The sequence below is a fragment of the Cydia amplana genome, chromosome 11, assembly GCF_948474715.1.
Source record: "Cydia amplana chromosome 11, ilCydAmpl1.1, whole genome shotgun sequence".
NCBI classification, from domain to species: Eukaryota; Metazoa; Arthropoda; class Insecta; order Lepidoptera; family Tortricidae; genus Cydia; species Cydia amplana.
Window position 1 is genome coordinate 8,131,601 of NC_086079.1, and position 22,140 is coordinate 8,153,740.

Sequence of the window (22,140 nt, forward strand, 5' to 3'; positions counted from 1 at the left end):
TCGATATAAGTATGTAGCTCGATTCGAAAGCCCGCTTATCCGAGTTTGCAATATTAATTCATGCATATTTACCTTTAAGTATGAGCATGTAAAGCTAGAAGATGAGTACGTAAACGTATAAATAAAGAAGGAAATCGGATCAAAGTCTTGTGACTAAGACAGCCACTCGATACTGAACTTGCATACTCGCCAAGACTAAATGAATTGTCGATTGTCAGTTAAAAAGGTAAAGCTATATAATGCAATTAGAAATCATCCTTATTCACAATCTAGAACAAGGTACTTTTTTCCTTAATACACAAAAAATATTTTGTAAGTGGGACAGTTCGTTAATTCATCTTTAACTGGACATTTGAGTTACAATTATAGATAGGTACTTAAATATATGTTACTAAGTAGCAAATTCTATTGGCCCTACTTGTAAATAGAGGAATGATATGAGAAATTTAGTTTGCCATTGTACCTAATTAAACGGAATTAAACAGAAGGATTAATTTTCGAACGGAGTTATTTAATAACTTCATTATCTTCTTATTCGTAATTCCATCATTCCTATCATTAGGCACACTGTCAATACTGAAGCGATATTTAAACCAACTTCAGTAGTTGCCGTTATTCCTTCATTCCAATCACTACACTATAACTTGTAATGTCATTTAGTAATTATAGTGCAGACACTATCATGAGCGTAGGGCCAGAGCCCGTATTACGAGCATATATCGCAATCTCCTTGAATGAAACTACTTAATTTTAGATTTCATTTGTTTATATCTCTTACACTGTAACCAACATCTTGCAATGTAGTCAATGTAAAATTTTCTATTCAAACCAGAGTCAAACCAACATCACAATAGTAGTTTGTGTTACAAGGGATCAAAATGATATATTTGCGTCAAGGGCGTAAGTACATTGAATCCTGAATGAAGCGAATGAGCGTAATGAAGGATTCAAGTGTTAACGCCCAAGACGAAATAATTTTGATACCGTGTGACACATACTGCTTTTCACATCAACTATAAGGAAAAAAAAAATCTTAGTGTTGACACAATCTGATACTTAGACAGGTTATTTAAGCTAAAAAAGTTATGTGCATATAAATTTAAAAATAGTGTGCTAGAACAGAAAAGTGTTACTTTGATCCCTCCTAGCAGGGAAGAAAAAGCTCTTTTCCGAATAGGTGGTGTGAAAAATTACTTGCTTAATTGATTGATTGAACCAACAATGACAAGGCGAACACCGTCAGCCAACATTCATAAACAAGTCAACGGCTCGATATCTAAAATCGGAAATAAAATATGAATCTGATGATTGGAATGTAAAATGTGGGCATTGAACGAATGAGCAATTAATAAATCCACAATCGAAAGCGTAGAAGATTAGCGAGATGAGAGCGCACCGCCGAATTCCGTGGCAAGGATCGGGCAGGTGAGAGGCTCAACGACTAACAGACGGTGTCGCATAGATACCGTATTATGAAGCGTTTACGAAGACACGTGTGAAAGCACACCGCCGAGTTGCACGGGAAGGATCGAGGTGGATAAGAAGCATCAATAAATAATAGACTATATCCCACAGACACCGCATTACGAAGCTTTTACGAAGACTCGCGATCACAACGCGAAGAAGATTAGCGAGATAAAGAGACTGCATTGCTAAGCGTTTATGAAGACTCGCAGTAACCACACGTAGCACAGACAACACTGCCGAATTTCATGATAAAGTGAGAGGCATCATTAGATTATCTCCCCCGGACACTGCATACGAAAACTCGCGATCACAAATACATAATAGTCGCACCTTACGGTATTTGACACTGTAAAGAAACGTCCAGGTTTGGCAAAAGCGACGCTAATGCGCGAACCGAACTGTACACACAACAGCCCAAGATCTTATTCTGATTGTAATAGCAGGTTACGAATTTGATCCAGATTTATTATGAATATGATCTCTTATTTGGAAAAGTCACTTCCTGGTTGAAAAAATGTTTAACCCTAGAACACAACGCAAATGGATAGTGACCGGAGATGTAGGTAAGATAAGTGATCTGTGATAACGACAGTTCGATTGCCAAACAAAATTTACACCGCATTCAGATCACTAACTGTAAAAAGGCATCATTAAAATTACTAATCAAACGATCAACATTCAAGAATCCAGTAAATGTTAATTATATGATGGAATTTATTGAAATTATTCGAAATAAATTAATTCTTGTAGAGATATTAAGTGGAAGGCTCTGGTCGAGTATGGAGGTTCGGAAGGCTCCCGAGGACCGGTTGTGGTATGTGGTCCGTCAACCTCGCGCGCCAGCTCCCGTTCCCATCGCCCTGGAGAGACAACTGACTTGAAGGCCTATTCGATGATCAAAAATTGATCTGATTTGGTCAACATTCGCGGTCTCGCTTGTAATATAATTGTGTAAGCGAAATGCGCCGCGAGTAATGTAAAAATGAGACCATTAAACAACTGTACCGATATTCGGAACCTAAAGTAATATATTGAGAGTGGCAACACTGTAGTTAGTCGTATTGTCCTTTTCTAGCATATACGTCCATCTCTCTCCCACACCCCCACCACTTCAGGCAGTTGCGTTTGACAATTTTGACAGTTAGAAACAAACGCAAATTACCTTATTGGCTTGCTGTTTTTCCATCTGGAAGGTCGTGAAGCTAAACTGCTGGTGAGTTTTTGAATTTGTACCCCAGTTTAGCTGACTATATTGAAAAACAGTTTCTAACGGCTTTTGCCGTTCGAAATAAATATTTAAATTTAGTTGTCCGTTAAACTATCTAGCAAATAAAAATGATCCGGAATAGTGATGTGCAAGTGTTTTCAAAGGCTGCCTGCGCGCACCGTGGCTATGCCAATGAAAATACTAAAACACATGGTAGAAAACACATCGAGCTGGTAAAGCGTGCACGTGTCACCATTATAATTTAATTTTATTAAGTCTCTTCCGAGTCTTGTTAGTTTAAATCTTTGTGTGTGTATAATAACGGTTGAAATTATATAATACTTAAATGGTGATGTGTGGAGGTATACCCTTTCAAGTGATTTGTGTTTTCGAATACGAATGGATCGGATAGTTAATACGTGTTACGTAGAACCTACGTATTAAGGTAGAAGCTTATAGACGGGTAGGTTTTTTATCTGTCCAAGTATCTATCAGCAATTTATCTTTTTATCCCGTTCCGGGTTAATATAATATTGCAAAATTAATTTTTTGGTAATAAACTTGCTGATAAATAACGTGTACCCGAATAGGAGTCGACGATATTTCCGCTCTAAGGGACACAAGGTAACGAACAAACCTACATCGCAAACATTGCATTTATTTTTGTGGAAAGTGAGTACTTCGGCAGTACATAAACTTAAATCTGACTAGACATAGAGAGAGATTAGCATGGCTCTGCGCAAGAATGACATGCGAATTCGTGAAGTATTTCACTCTGTATCTATCAACTTATATCTCTCCAACTAGATCTTTGATTTATGTAGGTAGGTACCTACTTAAATATATAACTTAGCAGGTACTTACAGCTTTAAAGGTTAAGGAAAAGAACTCTTGCATGTAGGTGCTATATGTGCTTGTGTTATTTTGAATTTGAATAACTTGACTATTAATTCTATACGTAACTACATACAAGAGGGTCAATTCTTAAGCCTACTTACCTACCTACATAAATAGTACACTTAAATTAAACGTTTCAAATAAAATCGGAAGCCTGTGACATGGAAGGGCATTAACGATACGGGAATCTTTAGATTGATTCATTGACGAAGACGCATGGTTTGGTTCATATTGTCAAATTATATTAGTTAACTGTAGAGTTAAAGTTTAGTTTTGGCAAATCTGCACGTCACCGTGAATGACACTTTCTAAAAGTGCCTGTTAAAGCCTGCGTAAAGCCTTTCACCTTGTCGAGCAAGGAACCCGCAACTTAGGGAATATTACCCATACACTCAGGGTATTTGATTTGAATGATACTTATTCTTAAACTTACGTTTGTTATGGTTCCACCTGCTAAGGTGCGCCTAAGAGAATCTTTTATTCGTTCACAAACTAACGTCAAGTTATTTGTGATGAAACCAATATATTATGTACCTATCTAAACCTGCGCAAGGCTGCCATGTTTACACCTGCGTAAGGTGTGCCAAAAGAATCTTTGATTCGTTCACAAACTAACGTCAAGTTATTTGTGATGAAACCAATATATTATGTACCTATCTAAACCTGCGCAAGGCTGCCATGTTTACACCTGCGTAAGGTGTGCCAAAAGAATCTTTGATTCGTTCACAAACTGACGTCAAGTTATTGATGATGATATTATAACCTATGTAAGCCTGCGCAAGGCACGTCAGACATATTCACAGAAATATAAATGATATGGTCATAACACAGGCGTGCGAGTAGACCACAATCACAAAAATATTACAAAGATTAAGTTGTAAATATCTCTTTTTAGAGAAAGTAAAAATGGTTTAAAATAATGTTTTGGGTAAAAATCAGTCGAAATAGGCAAGGCTTCGTTATTAGAGTTTTCATTTTTGTTTACCAATCTATTTCAAGGGTCCCGAACACCCTATTGGCTAAACCCGAAATTGGGCTAATTAACTGTGGTAAAAGTGAAAACTGCTTTCCATTTACATAACATTTCTAAAATTATAATAGGTAAAATAAAAACCTAAGATTCCAGGCCTATCTCGACTCATTTTTATTTTAAAGATGAAAAAATCTTTGCACCCTAATATAAAATTGTGGTCTGGAGACGCTAAGCCTCATAACTTGGGTGGCATAGATAATACTAAGAGATTTAGTCACCTAATTTCGACTATAAGCCCAGGCAGAATATTGATAATTAGAATAAGGAGTGGTCAATCCTCCAAGGTCCATACAATCTGTGGACTCTAATTAAATCAGGCTCGGTAAGCTCACGACACGACAGAGCTTACGATTCCATTCTGAAATAAGCTATGTTTACAATATATATTACCCATGGTGTGAAACAAACAGCCTGCTCAAGGTGTACAAAAGGTCCGTTTAACGGCCCTATAAACATCTACAAACCTTTGAAGTCTAGGCCTGCTACAATATGACAGACTAGAAATAAATACATATGATCCCAATGTAAGAGCAGCTCACAGTTGCATAAATTATATTTGGCTGGAGAGCACTTGTCTTTCAGTTAACATGTTTACGAGTACCTACCTATGTACACGACATGACCAAGGTTACCTACCTTTTTACATAATTATTATATCCCTGACTGCCATGGTATATTAGGAAAATTATCATGTGCTGGCGGTGCTGCACAAGCATGTTTGAAATAAAATATACAAAACTGGCCTAACGGGCGTTTATGAATTATGTATTTTACACCCTTGTGTCTGTATTGTGACCCTGGAAGTTTTAAACCACCTGTATCGTAAGTGCTCCTATGCACGGATTAAGTTTATAATAAACTACCCATGCCCTAACCTCAAGGGCAAGTGCTTCTATGCACGGACCAGATACTGTTATCACTTATTTCACTTATCATGACTTGTCATAGTTTGATACTACACGTTTAATAAATTTAAGACCGTGGAATGTACCCACTACAAAAGGTTTTTAAAAATAGTGACTGAATGGTTTGCACGAACGGTTCTAGCACAGTTTCTGGGCGGTCACGTCTAGGGCATGACCCTCTAGTTCTCAATTTATACAAAATTATAGCATTGTGATACTGTTCGCTTTGCACAATAAAATAGGGGAACAGGAGCACGCCTTGCGAAAAGGCGAAGCTATTTTGAAACGCAAACCTTTCAAAAATAGATTGAAATATATAAATAATTATGTTTTTGGTGTGGAACATGTAATTGTACACCCAAACAAATGCAATCATTTATTATATGTTAGCAAAACTCTGCCAAAGTGTTAGTCTGTCTCTACAGTGTAACCTGAAGGCATGAATGCACATGAATCTCTTGAAACATGGTGGATTAACTAATTTACACCCCGTCTGTGTCTTGCTCCTACCAAATCCACAAGTTGAGGACCTCAACCTATCTAGGCACCCTTCTTGCTCGAGACCTGAAAAAAATAATCTCATGCAGTCAAGTGTCGGAAAACCAGGCCCACACTCTTAGCACTACCGTGAATATATCTAAGAAGTCCGTATACTGCCTTCCAGGAGGCGGGATGTTAATAGACTAGCCTATATAGTAGGCCAGAGATATAGTATACAAAAGCACACTGGCCCAAATCCAGTAATATTATATGCACTTCAGAATACAAAATAATTGACTATTCTGCGTATATTTGATATCAAAAAGTTACAATTACCTACCCTTAGGTCATAAGGAGGATAAATATACATAAATATCAAATATATTCGACAAAGTGTTGACCCTAGCATTGGATAAAATAGGTTCCTCTTAAACGGCATCTGCGCTGTTGGCTTTGGGCCCACGGGTGCCCGGCAAAAGGTCGGGGACCCCATGGTTCCGCACAGTTATTGCAAATAATGTAAAATCACAAAACAAACACAAATTTTCATTTTGGTTAAAAACACATATGCGATGAGCTAAGGTTTCGAATTAAGTACCTTATTCTTAATCTGGAAAGAGAAGACTGAATATTCAGAATTAAGCTATGTCTATGAATGGTTTACATAAATTAAGCCACTTTAGCGTTCAGAAACAATCAAGTTTATGTCTACTAGTAGGCACCAGATAAGGTAAACTACTCATACTGCATATATAGACAATAATGAGTACAATTAAGGTCACTTGATGATAGCTAAACATGAATATAAGCAGAATGAGCTGCACCTATACAAATATCTTTGATAAAGCTCTGTGGCAATTCTACATTTACCATTTGAACGCCAAGAGCACCAAAAAGCGTCGTGCACACATGAGTATTATGATATGGCTTAAGCTCTCAAAGTAACCTTCACAATTTTAAGTAAGGTTTGTTTAGGTCCATTAGCTCGCGTTCGCGTTAGTAAAGCGTACAAACGATTAAATGCATTTTATAGCTATAACCAAATAAATAGCTCACACTGGCTCACAGTCATTAAAAGAATTCAGTAAAATCATTAAAAGTATTCCCTATGACATTTTATTAAGTACCTACCCAATATTAACTTTGTGGGTAGTGATAGTGATATAACGAATATTTAAAATATTCGTCTACTTAATCCTGAGGGATTCTGGAAATAAGAAAGGTCTTGTCCTTGTTATATCCTGCAACTGCTTACCTTACTAGATAATTATTATCAAATTTGTCAATAATTGGGAGTTATAAATAAAAACTACTCGAGTACTTTATGATTTTTATCTTTTCATATTTTAATTACATCACTCCATATCACAGATGTTGTATGCTCCCTGAAGAGTAGACTGACTTATCTTCTTTTACATAGTCTCACATACATATAATTAAGTACTATAGCACCCTTGTGGTGACTCACTTATTTTCGTTGAAAATTTATAAGTACCTACATTAAATACGTATATAAAATGGAAAGTTAGTATCATAATATAATGGTATATAAAATTGTATGCTTTACTAAATACCTCTCTCCTCACATGTATTAAAATAAAGGGTGTACTACATAATTAATTAATTAATTAAACACTCCTAATATAATAATATTACATATACATAATATGTAAGTACATGTATAATCACATTGGCTTGGCGTCTTCCCACCACCAGGCGATAACAAACACGTCTCAATATATTACTTTAGGTTCCGAATATCGGTACAGTTGTTTAATGACAGCGTTTTACACAAAAATAAAACGCTAATTAAATAACTTACCATATTCGGAACCAAAAGTTTTAATCCAGGCAGGTGTAAATATTTATAATTTTGAGACAATGAGGTAATTTGCGTTTGTTTCTAACTGTCAAAATTGTCAAACGCAACTGCCTGAAGTGGTGGGGGTGTGGGAGAGAGATGGACGTATATGCTAGAAAAGGACAATACGACTAACTACAGTGTTGCCACTCTCAATATATTACTTTTGGTTCCGAATATGGTAAGTTATTTAATTAGCGTTTTATTTTTGTGTAAAACGCTGTCATTTTGTAAAGTTCGAATAGACCTCCTGCACTATTTATGTATTACCCTCTATTTCTTTTTGCACACCCTTGCTTTACCATATCAACTGACGAACATAGTTCTTTGTTTAGATTTCTTTTTGCATACAGCTAGTCCTCAGGCAATAAACAGGTTTGATCGACGATTAACTATTTAATTGGAATAGGTATTGGGAATTGAGTCTGCCTTTTTCGTTTATGAATACAATTTTCACACGTTTTTTAACTACCTGACTTTGACATAATTAACGTAGACGATTTCAATTTTACACCTAACACCTACGTTCTATTGCTAGAAAAGTTGCAAGGATTAAACAGGAAAACGGAACTATTTTTGCATTAAGTTACTGGATATAATTATACTTTACCGCATACCTAATCGAACGAGCGAGCGAAGCGAAGCGAAGTTCTTACATTCGACTTTGAACACGCGGCTGGCTAGCGGCACGTCTCGGCATTTCGATGTTTTTAAGCTGAACTGTCAGAAGATAGTTTGATACTCAATAACTTAAGTAAATTTGTTCTAATTTAAATGAAATTGGGTAAACGTGTAGTTGAGGGCATTATATTTTAGTCATTAAATTATGAGCAGGCCCGATCAAGAGGTTATTGAGCTAGAAGAGCTTAGAAGGCCAAAAAGCTGTTTGTGAGAGGTCTTGCTATTCTGGTCATTTTTTTGCAAGAAACATGGTCGAGTTTAGTATCAAATGAAAGTGCTCGACTTACACTTTTATAATATCGTGTTTAGATTTACCATTTTGAAATAATTAGCAACATAAAAATAAAATACAATAAACATAATATATGTATTTGACATTTGACAGGAAATATTTCGGCTTAGCACAGATACAGTTTATTTTAATCTCTATGGTGGTGACTTAAATCCAGGGGAGAGACAGCCGTATACGAAGCCCTTTATTCGAAAAAATAGCGCCATTTAAATTACTTAACGCTAAACTTGTAAATGGCGCTTCAAAATTGATGCAAAAAAGCAAATCTTGTCAGTAGAAAAAGGCGCGAAACTCAAATTTTCTATGAGACCATATCCCTTCGTGCCTACATTTTTTCTACTGACAAGATCTGCTTGGCCAACTATATTATGCATACTACTCTTTGCTTAAATCAATAAGTTAAGGGCTCCACAGACCTTGCAATAAATCCACGCGATCTTTGATCCATTGCCACCTATAGAGCGACATAAAATAGTAGAAATTAAATAAAATGGAACTCAAAAATGTCCATACTAAATTGTTGCCGTGTGTAAGCATTTTACGTCAAAAATGTGACAGTTAGGTACGTAGAAAGTGGCGCCCTCATTTATTTTCTATTATTTTATGTCGCACTATACGAGTACCTAAGTAGGTGCAACAAAGTCAATCGATATATATTTTTTTGTTAACCGCGAGTTCTCAGTTCGGGGCGAACTACTAGTTAATTGTGTTGGTGTGAAAGTAACATGCATTCACTTAGGTAAGCAACGATTGGAATTGGAAGCCAGAGGTAGCTACAATGGTTCAACTAGCCCTATGGTGAAGTGCACCGAGATTGGCGTCGGCGCCGGCACGTCACGCGACCGCATTCCATGGCGCCTCCATTCATGAAGCGCGAGCGAGAGGTCACTGAAGACCTTTGGTGAGAACGAGATGGGCGAGCGAGCGCCGTTACCCTGTATGGGAATGCAATTCGTAAGCGCACGCGCATGGTTTTGATGCCGGACTTGTTGTGTCTCGCTCCACGTGAGTGCAGGGCCCTAGCGGCGTCCCCTTTCCGCCCCGAGACGCTCTTTAGCGCAGCAAATCTACCGATGCCTCCGTTTGCATACTGGCGGTGTGATTTGATCGATCGCCAGTTTCCTGTGAGAAATACAGGTTGTTTGTCGAGTCAGGTGGCGAGGTGCGTTACCGTTAATTCTTTGTGTGTGTCCGGACCGCACGCAATGCTCGTTCTTTATTGGCTTGTCTATTTAAGTCACATGATTAAACATCGATACCTACCGAAAACAGTCGAAAACAATTTGGTAAATAAACAAAGTACCGAGGTAGAAACGTCAAACAAGACAGCATTCTTATAAAACATATGCGCTTAACTAATACGTGCGGCGCCTTTATTGTGTTCGAGCTACCTAAGTGGAATGTGGTTAGGGCACGATACATGACCCATGGGTAGCTTAAACAGGTTAATAATATTCAACCTCGTGCTTAAGTACGACGTTAAATTACATGAGCTGTGTTCAAATAACGTGTGGAAACAATTGTCTCCATCGAGAAGTGAAGATCTGATCGGTAGGTCCGAACGAAACGTTTCTCGAGCAATACAAGAATAGAGCATTGTCGCCCCGATTCTGGGCCGCTTAGTCACGTCCGCCTATAAACATACAATAGCGAGAATCCTAAATATAGAGCAAACATTACATTTTGGATGCTTTTTTAAACTTTCATGCGAGCGGAATTGTGTTGATTTATAAATAGACCAGTATGAATCTGTGCTATATTTCTTTGATCGAATTATTGGAATACGTACATACTCATACATACCTACTCTGAATGGCGCTTAGCTTGTATTAAGAAATAAATCATGTCCTTTATGTTGTCCTGTTACACATACTCTTTGAAATAAGTATAGTGATATTTTTATTTATATATGTATGTTTATAAACACATAATTAACTTTAATTTCCAAACACACATGTAAAGGATTATTAACTCAACGTCAAATTTACTTAGACATCATCATAATTCATAACACTAGAGCTGATATTTCTGAGTGAACGTACAGAACATATAGATGTGAAAATAATTAAAAATGCGGCCTATTTAATAAGCATATGGATGATTTTCTAATGGTTGTTTTACTGATATTCAACAACAATCTACCATCATAACATGAGCTCATGGTGTACGAGTACTATAATGTTTGTTAAACCTATTTAAAAATATTTATTTCATGTATATTCTATTGTGCTAGGAGCCAACCGCGAACATATTGTATCTTTGTAACTCAAACATTGCAAGAGTGTGAACCGTAATATGTGTACCTAATTGCAACGTGGGCCAACACCACATACATGCATGTGTATGCACGTTACATTATATAGTTACTTCGATTACTTCAGTAAACAAAGATTAAGGACAATCTATTCGCAAATCGACATTTACCAAAATGAATGTATGTAAGGACGGCATGTTTTTCAAATGCTCTCATCTTTTAAAAAGCTCAAAAATAAAATATACAAGACCTATTAAGCACATGTTATTATTAAATTAACAACACAATCGTCTAAGCCTTTCTCGTAACCTAAATGCCAGCAGCTTAGTTCCTAGAAACACAGGCAAGCTCAATACCTAATACGGACCCTTTGTGACAAACATCTTATGCAAAATACATGATGTCATTGCTGAGCAATATGTAGGTACATGCATAAGGCGTCGTGCATGCGGATTTCCTTCGACTAATGCAACATTCCTTGCAGGCCTTTCGAATTACTCACTACTGCAGATTTCATTGAGAAAACATTGTTTTGACTTTGCATACCCCGCTAGTGTGTCTCGTCCCGAACGCCGTTATAGCTAAAAGTGATCGTAGATCATATTTATACTGGTTATTCTAAAGTGATACGCTTAGTAAACGTTGTGAATGAACCCTGGTAATCGTGCCGATGGTAAGCAGGTGAATTATCAATGGGCCACGTCATTACGCCCACGCACCAACACGCACCGGCACCGACGACAATTATAATAAGTGGGCACTCCTCCTCCTACTTATATTCAATTTGGTCAGACAAATCGATTGTCGATCAAGAGTCATCTTGACTTGAAGTTACTTCAAATAAGTAGTTGCAACGGTTAATCTTTTTTGAAGTTAATGGCTGATTCGCGTAATTTATAAGACTGAGAATGGCTAATAATGAGATTTTTTTTTACTTATTTTCTCGTAATGCATGTTAATTATAAGATGTAATTTTTTTTTAAAGATGTGTCCCGCCGAGTTTGTTGTCGGTCCCATATTGGGATACCCTCCTCCAATTGAGGGGGGTTGAAATCTTCTCGGGGCAGAGGTGTAGGATTGGAGCCGGTCTACTTAGCTTTATTTGACGTTCATAAGCGCATTGTAATTATGCCTACTTGAATAAACTATCTTTTATCTTATCTTATCTTACAATACCCAAGAGTTTTAGCTGGGGCTAGCTAAGTTGGTTAGTAATATCCACTCTTCCTTTGAAGAATTGCATGCGTCAAATCAATATAGAAGAACTGGTAGATCCACTTCCCCGTGTCGTATAAAAACAGTTGAAGGCTACACATTTTTAATATGCACATACATAATCATGTTCAAGCTCCTATAATGGAGTAATTATCGCAAGGGTAAGCCCGCAATACAAGTCGCTGATATTACATAATGCAACCAACGTCAACCCTTAGTTGAATAATGGGAGCTGTAAACTAAACGCTTAATAGGCAATTAGATCGGTGACGCGCGCGTGACGCAGATGCGCACGCCCGACGTGGCCTGCATGACCGGCTAATAAATGATCCTTTTGAAGTGCGAATCTTAAATGGAAAACGCATACAACAACAATAAATTATGTGTCACAAAAACTAACATTTCATTTGACATCCTTTAGAAACCCCTGAAAGGTTGATGGAAATAAGTTGTTAGCACCTGCTTGAGCTTTTGGTATGATTTAGATTGGTTAATTGAGTAACTTTAATTGTCTGTGGGTTCCGCTGGGTAAAGCCCACAGCCGGGCTGGGGGAATCCACGTGACACTACATGAACGTAGGTTCTCTTAACTATGTGATATTTTGGTGACTATTAAAAAGACATTGCCAATCAACAGAGACACTAGAATATATTCGATATTTTGAACAAAACAATGGACCGGAATCGAAAAAGGAAGTGCATGCGAAAATGAACTATAATCGTCATGCGCTGTTAGAATAGCAGGATAAAATTACGTTATTTTATTTTTGAGAATAGTGTTGGAAACCATAGTAAATTCTATGTTGCATCTTTTTCAGTCTCTAAAACCAGGTGGCATTTATTATTTTATCCTGTAATTCGTCGGTAGGAATGTTCTGTGGCCAGGTGCATTTTCCTTTTTTGACGGAACAGTTGATATCATAAATAAAATATAACTCTGCAATAATCTCTAGCCAGTCAGGCGTTTAAGTTTAAACGTTTTAAAATCGCCCAAAAAAGAAACTGTCTATGAATCAAATCATCCACCGATCCCCAAAATTGCAATTTGAAAATTTTGCAAACCAGCATAAATAAATAATGTCTTGCCGACGCTAATAAAGGAGTGATTGTGGCCAGAGGGCCTACCGCGAACCACATTCGACGTGTTGCCTCTCTATCGCACTTGTAAATTCGTACGTAAGTGTGACAGGGAGGCAACACGTCGAACGTGGTTCGCGGTAGGCCCTCTGTTTTAGCTCACGATCCGAGCGTCCGGCGCCGTCGCGTCGGAGCGCACAGGAAATCGTAAAAGCGCATCGAGAGCGTTATTGATACGTCTTCCGGAAACGCGTTTTCCGCCGTGGCCACTTCCGCCTAATATCCTTCGCTTTATGAGCGCCGCGAGCCAAACTCCGCTATTTCGGGCCCCAATATCCTCCTATCTAATCAAGGAATTTAAGCTGTAAATAGTACAACCAAATTAAGGCTAAATTAATACATCAAAGGAGCTAATTATAGTTTTTCATTGGAAATGAAAACACATTAATAGTTTTTAAAAGTAGGTAACATCTGTTGCAAAGTAATCAATTTAGTTAGACGCTCCCGAAAAGTTTCATGTATGGGGTAATTACAAAAAAATATCTGCTTCGAACGTCAATATAACGCAGCTGAATCACCGTTGTGATGATTCACAGTGACGATTCTAAGACAATAAATAATATAACTTAATTAAGACTGTTTAAATAAAAAATCGTTACCTAATAACAATTCCCTGTTTTTTTTTATATATTTAATTGCATCTATCTCTTTATACCGATTACCCAGTATTGATTAATATCCCAAAGTCAGAATCACCCTTTATGCAATTACTTTTAGACATCTTAATACTACCTAATTGCCGTTCGACATATAAGTAAAATGTCAATTCTAAACGCTATTACAGCGCGCGCTAGCCAAGAATTCGTTGTGAAATGGCATGTTTGGTATTGTTTGTGGTGGAGGCGAGAAAAAATGAAAAAGCAAACAGTTGCGCATTCCATTCGGGTATGCACGTGGCGCATTCCGCCGGGGTCATGCGCCACGCGCAACAAGTGCAACGATCTACCGAGCCACGGAAACCTGAATTCTTTAACCCTCTAGCCGATGTCTAGCAAAGTAGCAACATTAAGAGTTGCCTATATATCAACTAAAATGTTTGTATTCATTTGCTTTAGCAAAAATGAAGAAAAATTCAGTAGGTGTATAGCTTGAAACATTCGGTTTGTAGAGTATAATTATGTCCGGACGTTGCGAATGTAAACAAATTCTTTAACCCTCTAGTCAATGTTTTGTAAAGTAGTAACATTAAGTGTTGGATAAATATCGACTAAAACAAATGAATATTTAGTACTTGTTTTAGCCGAAAATGAAAAAAAAAACAGTATAGTAAGAGACATGTGGAGATATGTCGGTTAGTAGACTATATCTGTCCGGGCGTTGCCAATACATACATAGATATACATAGGTAACAGAATTGTTTAACCCTCTATTTAATGTCTCATAACATTGAAATATGGAGGTCCTTCAATAACTAATCGGCGTGTGAATTCATTTGTTTTAGTCAACGACGTGAGCTATGTGCAGTTACGTTGGTTTGCAAGTATCGGATGTATAGGCAATACTGAAACACGTGAATAGTTCAAAAATTTGCCATACGTTATCGAGGCTTTTAAGAGATAAGAGAGCATTAAGAGTATTAAAGTCAACCAATTGGGCCCCACAAAATCGAACTGGAGGTCGCGGTTTGCCGACGACGACGTTGGCGGGATGACTTCGACGCCTTTGACAGTAACTGGTGGGAGACCGTGATACGTGAAAAGGGAGGAGGAAGGCCTTTGCCCAGCAGTGGGACACTCTAGGCTCATATAAATAAATAAGTCAACAGATGACAGCATTCCTTCTTTCAGGAAGAGCGACATGCCGCCGTACGGGGCACGAGCTCGTAATATAATTTGCGAGAAAGCGGCAAAAGTACTTAGTAAAAACCACGATTTTAAGTTGTAAAAACTTTTTATATCATCTAAGTCAGAAAGCCGGTGAAAGGCTAATCAATAGCATGTTAAGATAGCATTACATCCTTCAGGGAGAGCGCCTCACGGTCGCGCGAGGCACAAACTCGCGATAGCGCCAAAACTAGTGGAAATGGTGATTTTCATCTAAAGTTTTTTTTATTAATCATATGAAAAGCTAATAAATAGTATTTCATCCTTCAGGGAAATCAGGGAGACAGAAAAACTGCAGCGCGGACCAAAAACTTGTGCTATAATGTACGTAAAAACGCCAAAACAGTGGAATTTGTGATTTTAACCTAAGAAGAACTAAGAAGAAGTCAGGTCCAGGCCAGTGAAAGGCTAATGAATAGCATGTTTAGATAGCATTCCATCCTTCAGGGAGCGCAGCGCGGGGCGGGAGCCTCGCAGGAATGCGGCCGGACGCCCGGCCTACCCGTGCCCGGGCCCCGCGCCCGGCGCGCAAGCGAGAGAACAGCTATTTTTTTAAATATACTGCAAATATTATATGTGATGGAAACGTGACGTTTAGTTCCGCTGGAACCAAACCAGAAAATAGTAATGGCAGTTCGTTGAAATTTGCATGTATTTAGGTTCGGTTGCATAGACTGCAGTTGCATGACGGACTGATCAAGCACAACAAAGTTAAGCAGAGAACTTTAAAACTTCGCGTATCAAACTTTATTAATAATACAGACGATTTTGTGCAACCGGCCCGCTGTTGCTCTACAGCTGTTAGAAAAGTAAAAATCTACACTAAGTACCTATGTATTAAATTTTACTGGGTAGGTACCTATACTACCTATCAAAATTATTTTCGCTGCTTATTGCATGCGTTTTTCGGGATTATTACATAAGTGCGACCCCAAGTGTGCGATGCACGATTGTGCGACATAATTTTTTTAACGACACTGCAATTCTGCGAAGTGATATTGTGCGACATATCACTATTCGACCAAACTATAGTCCGGCAGTATTTTTGATCGAAGTTAAATTGTGCGACATATTACGGCTCGACAATACTTCTAGTGCACCACAGTATTTGTGGGTCTACGGGTAATTTATTTTTAACATGGTCTCAGTACTTACACTGTTTCTTCTCAAAAAACATTTCCTTTACAACCGAATATAAACAAATGACGTTTAGTATAAGGAGGCGTAGTTTATAATTTATTATAGGTAATTTAGTATAAGTCTCACTAACATAAGATTAAGGGAATGTACACTAACACTATGGACATGGTCCGAAATAAAATATATTGAATTGAATTGAATTGAATAAATGTTAAATCGGTTAGGAAACTACAATTTACGATATCCAAAACAATGTGTTAAGATAACTTTGTATTTTGTAGGTTATAATAATATACAAAATGTTGATAGTTCCTAATTTTAATGTTTGACAGGACATGACAAATTGCAATGTTTAAACCAATAAAAAATAAAAGCTACGACAGGTGAAAGCTCAGTCATCACCGCCTCAGTTGCACATGTCTTTCAAATACGTAGTTTACTTTATTACGGATAATCCTTGCAAATTGTTTGATAATGACGCGTTGTTCAAATTTGAAACAGCAGCTGTTATTAGGCACAAATTGGCTGGCAAAACCACGAAGTACCAAGGTTCATATTGAAACCATGATTATGAGTTAAGTAGGTATCCGAAGAAGATGTTGTACCCGGTGGAGAGAAATGGACTATGGATACTAATTTACATCATAATAGTAAGACAGAGAATAGATTTTTGCACATTTGTAAGTTTAGGTATACTTAGCGCTTCTAAATGAATCTGAACACAGTAATTAAACTGTCTGAATGTAATAAAAGCTATAAACAGCATAAACACCCATGTTACAAACGATGCGTCTGTAAAAAAAACCCCAAGCGTTATCAACACCAATCACCGAACGCGAAACCTCCAAGCCTCCAACCGACCAAAAGGAAAAAGACCGAAGAATCTAACGCTCCGTCGCATTCCCGGTGCCTCGTAAATTAGGGGCGCGCATCGGCGCCTGGAGGACCGCTTGTTACGATATATTTCGAACAAATCCCCGACGGTGTTAATCTGCATAATAACAGCGTCGGCACAAAGCACTCGCCGACTCCCATTATGCGCGGGCGCCACTCGCCCGCGAGATCTCCTGCGGGCTGCGGTCTAATGTCCAGCGATTGTCAGCGGGAGTATTTGGGCTCATTTAGACGGGGCGAGAACGGTCGTTAGATCGGTCGGCTGAATTGTTGTCACCTCAATGGTCCGGAATGTAACAAAAATCGCATGCGAGTTCGCGCGCCGTCTAAATCAGGCCTTAAGGACACTATGGTTCGTGTCGGACATGATAAGAAACGCGATTTTCTTACTATCACGGTATGGCTACAAGTGCAGTTTGTTTTGTAGTATCATGGCATATGTAGGTACATGATAAGTGTCACCGGAACGCACCTGCAGCTATGGTCGCAAAGACAAAGAAAAGAAAGACCAACGAAGAAATACTCTCGATTATCGCGATAATAGTGTATATCCGGAATATTTTACGTAATTGTCGGATGTTGAGAATAACTCAACGATAACTGACAATTCCTGTTACGAAATATGGTTATTTTTTGCTTGGACATAGAGTCTATGCGGAAAGAGAAGAGTCGTGAAATGAACTGATTATTCAATAAGAAAAAAAAGCGGCCAAGTGCGAGTCGGACTCGCCCATGAAGGGTTCCGTATTTAGGCGATTTATGACGTATAAAAAAAACTACTTACTAGATCTCGTTCAAACCAATTTTCGGTGGAAGTTTACATGGTAATGTACATCATATTTTTTTTTTAGTTTTATCATTCTCTTATTTTAGAAGTTACAGGGGGGGGGGGGGGGGGGACACATTTTACCACTTTGGAAGTGTCTCTCGCGCAAACTATTCAGTTTAGAAAAAAATGATATTAGAAACCTCAATATCATTTTTGAAGACCCATCCATAGATACCCCACACGTATGGGTTTGATGAAAAAAATTTTTATGAGTTTCAGTTCGAAGTATGGGGAACCCCAAAAATTTATTGTTTTTTTTCTATTTTTGTGTGAAAATTGTAATGCGGTTCACAGAATACATCTACTTACCAAGTTTCAACAGTATAGTTCTTATAGTTTCGGAGAAAAGTGGCTGTGACATACGGACGGACAGACAGACGGACAGACAGACAGACATGACGAATCTATAAGGATTCCGATTTTTGCCATTTGGCTACGGAACCCTAAAAATACAGTTAATTACTATTGTTTTCTCATTATTTTTGTACTTGGACCGTTGGTGCCATTAAGTTAACTTGGCGTTGAGGCCTTTACTTAGTAATAAAAACTCTTTCTTTTTCGAACCCTCCCAGTTTCCCATTTAAGTTGGCCATTCGCATATAAAAATTTAATAATTGAGTGGGAGTAGGATATAAATGTATAAAAATTACCACCTTTCAAACTAATTATAAAATAAGTTCCGCTTGTGGCAAGGCGTGTCCCAGGGGCGCAGCGCGATATAACGCGTCTTCCCATTGCAGCACCGGCTAACTACCATGTTAAATCGACCGCCTTATCGCATACCATTCAACCGCCCGCTACTTCTCATTCTGACAATCACATGTAACATTGTATAACATGTACCTATTACATTCCATTCTTAATCGATGCGTTATGGAGAATGATCCGCGTTATGCGATAATTGTTGTGATTCAAATGCAGTCGGATAAGGCTTGGCGTCTTTAGTACCTAGCCTGGGTCTTTGCATTGAAGTTTATTGCAATTTATGTAAGTTTATTAAACAAATGGAATACTATACTTATTACCAAATTACGTATACAGTAGCTGTTAATCGCATAACTACAGATTGTCATGAAAAGATCGCTTATAGCGTTAAGACGGCCTATTGTTTAACGTATCCAACTGACCTAATACTCGAATATTTGGATTAGGTACCTAAGTCTGTCAAAAATGTTGATATTTGCCTTGCCTTGAATTTGAAGGTGTTGTTTAGTATATCGCTATAGCGCTCTGATATGAAGTAAAACATCAAACTTACAAGAAATGGATCGTCATAACAATGAAAAATGCTAATTGTACGCGTTATCATGTAGAATATTAATCGTCATAATGTAATTAATCCTAAAGTTACCTTGTCAGAGCCGCAATGATTCGTATAATAATAAGGACGATGCATACCCGGCGGCTGCCGGCAACAAAGAACTGTTACTTATCTTCAAAGAAAAATGCAGAACTTACAGTGAAAGTCAACAACATTTAAACTATTTTAAGCCTTAAGTCATTGCGATAAGCGAAAATATGTTTATGTATTTTATGAATACGACAAGGAAAGTACTTATTAATAAAGGTGTTTTTGGCTTGTTACCCGATATTACCTGTGGCATCAAAAACGCCGATATAACATTTCGAGATCGTTCTTTTTGCGCTGCAAATTCAACCGGGATGAGTTTTAGAATGTCGGATACTTGTAATCACTGGCAAGATGCTATTAAACAAAAACTAGTTAAGAAAGTATTTTTTTTTTAACTTTAAGACAATAGGTTTTTCTTTCGCTTTTGGAAAACTTTCGCAAGAGGATTTAATTATAAAGAAGCCTCAGACTTTTATTCAACATGCGTATTCTAAGTGTAGTAGGTATTGAGTTTTACGAAGTTATCATTTAAATAGGTATTTAAAAAAATCAAATATGCTTTAGCCGTAGTTTTTTTGTATTTGATTGTCGAGGTAGGAAGTACCTAGGTAGAGAGGTTACTGGAGCATCAAAGTACACAAGAAACCATAGTGACCGCGCGTAGATGCGGAGGACCTCTTAAAGCTTACTAGGTACCAGGGAGCTAATTCAGCCGATTGATATACGGTCTGCGGCGGATCGCACTTCGTAACTAACCGATTTTAATTTTTAATTTTAGATTGTAATTTTTTCTTTAATCTCTGAAATAAACAATAACAATATGTTGTCGATCGGGGAGTCCTATGTTCAGCAGGCGACGTCTTAGCCGCCTTCCTACGTGGCAACTTCAAAGTTCAACTGTAAAGGTGAAGAAATTCTTCAAAATTATTGAAAAAATAATTTTGAAGCAAAAATGCAAAATGTCAAACATTGTTAATAAAGGGCAATGTGGCTTTAAAGTAGTAGTAAATTTTGAGACTTAAATAGGGGATCGGACTGGCAGGTCCAATGAGATATCATTAGGTACCCACGCAAATTGCTGAAACAATCGTTAATATGAAGTAAAGTATGTTTTACTACTAATCAATATATCGTAATAGTTGTAGTAACATTTTAATAATTCAAAGATTTAGTTCACCGATATACTCTGCAAAATAGGCGAAAAATTGATTTGCCTTTTTTTATGTCGTAAAAAATTGTTGTGTTATTCACATACACAAAGTGAAACAATTTAATTTGATTCCGTGCGACATCCAAATGTAATTTCAGCAAGAAATAACTTTGAAATGACACAAAGAGGACATAACTAAGGGAATAAAAAACTCAACTCAAAAACTGTCAATGTACATTATAGTGAAGTGGCAATATTAGTGTATTGTGAACATGGCTTGAGAGCCCACGCACAGACGCGACAATACGTCAAGGTTGGCTTCAATGACACGACGGCGGCGAATTTTTCAGTAAAATAGTTTATCGGGCGGGTGACGGCAGCGTCTGGCGGGTCGACGACCGCGCCACGCTATTCGGCAGCGGACCGATACTCATGTGCTTTGGTATTTGCTGGTGATAATGGTTCGGTTCGGGTGAATCAACTTTTTAGCGTCACTCGTTGCCTGGACTACTTTTAGTTGTCCAGGAGAATGATAACCCTTAAAATCCAATGGTATAAGTACCTAAGAATTTTTGTGGTAGTCATAAGCCATTTTCATAGCGTGCCAGCTAGTAAGCATTTTAGACCGTGATAAGTTTCTTTTTCTCCAATATGCTCGGAAATGTTCACTTTATTGTAGCAAAAATAGTACGGGAAGTTCTTCGTTATTGTCAAACTCTAATAAAAAAAAATCAAACTATCGCTGTCCTGTTCTAGCGGACGGGAATGAAAAAAACACTACAGTAATAACTTATTACTGTAGTGTTTTTTACTTTTTAAAAATAAAAAACGCAAACAGCCAATTATTATAGCCGCGAGCCGCGTCTACACGACCCGATCAGCTATCATTTCAAGCTATAGGATAGAGTGAGATAGTAAGATAAACGACCTTACTTGTCTCGTTCCTACAAGACCGTTGTGCTCGTGTATGATCGTGCGAATACTGCTTAATAAAATCAAAGATTATTTTTATATTTTTTTAAGGATCTCATCCGTGTTCATGAAGCTTATATAGTTTGTCAAAGGACTTTCTCATTTCAAACATAGACAGAGAGAATCATACTATCTTTGTCTTACACTAGTACTAGCATCCAAAAGTAAAGGATGGGTATAATTGACTGACTGACAAATTGGTTTGACCAACTATATTGCACAATTATATTGAATGAACGAATATTGAATGGTACTGACTGGCAGAATAAGTTTGTACCCTTAACTTTTAAAAATTAATTAAAGAGGGAAATTGGTTTTGACATTTTTGATGTGAAGGTTCGATTTGAGTGATGCTTGATGCTTAAATTATTATTATTTTACCTTATTTCCTCGCATGTTTGGAGAAAAGCACTATATATACCTCGGCAGGAATAGCAATTCGTGGATTCGTCTTCTTTGTCGGAATCGAAACTCATCCACGAATTGCCCTTTCCCGGCCTCTGCAATAATGTACTATTAATATATTGCAAACTAAGTCTCTTCTCTTCTTCC

The 22,140-nt window shown here is 37.6% G+C and overlaps 1 protein-coding gene and 1 non-coding gene across 2 annotated transcripts in view; one reads left to right on the forward strand and one right to left on the reverse strand.

Moving 5' to 3' along the window:
* The window catches only part of LOC134652421 (zinc transporter ZIP11-like), a 61,047-nt gene that overhangs the window by 34,945 nt on the left and 3,962 nt on the right, over positions 1-22,140 (reverse strand). The gene's annotated exons all lie outside the window — the stretch shown is intronic.
* LOC134652525 (U6 spliceosomal RNA) lies at positions 3,351-3,454 on the forward strand. The gene has a single exon (XR_010097188.1). It is a non-coding gene; the product is annotated as a U6 spliceosomal RNA (small nuclear RNA).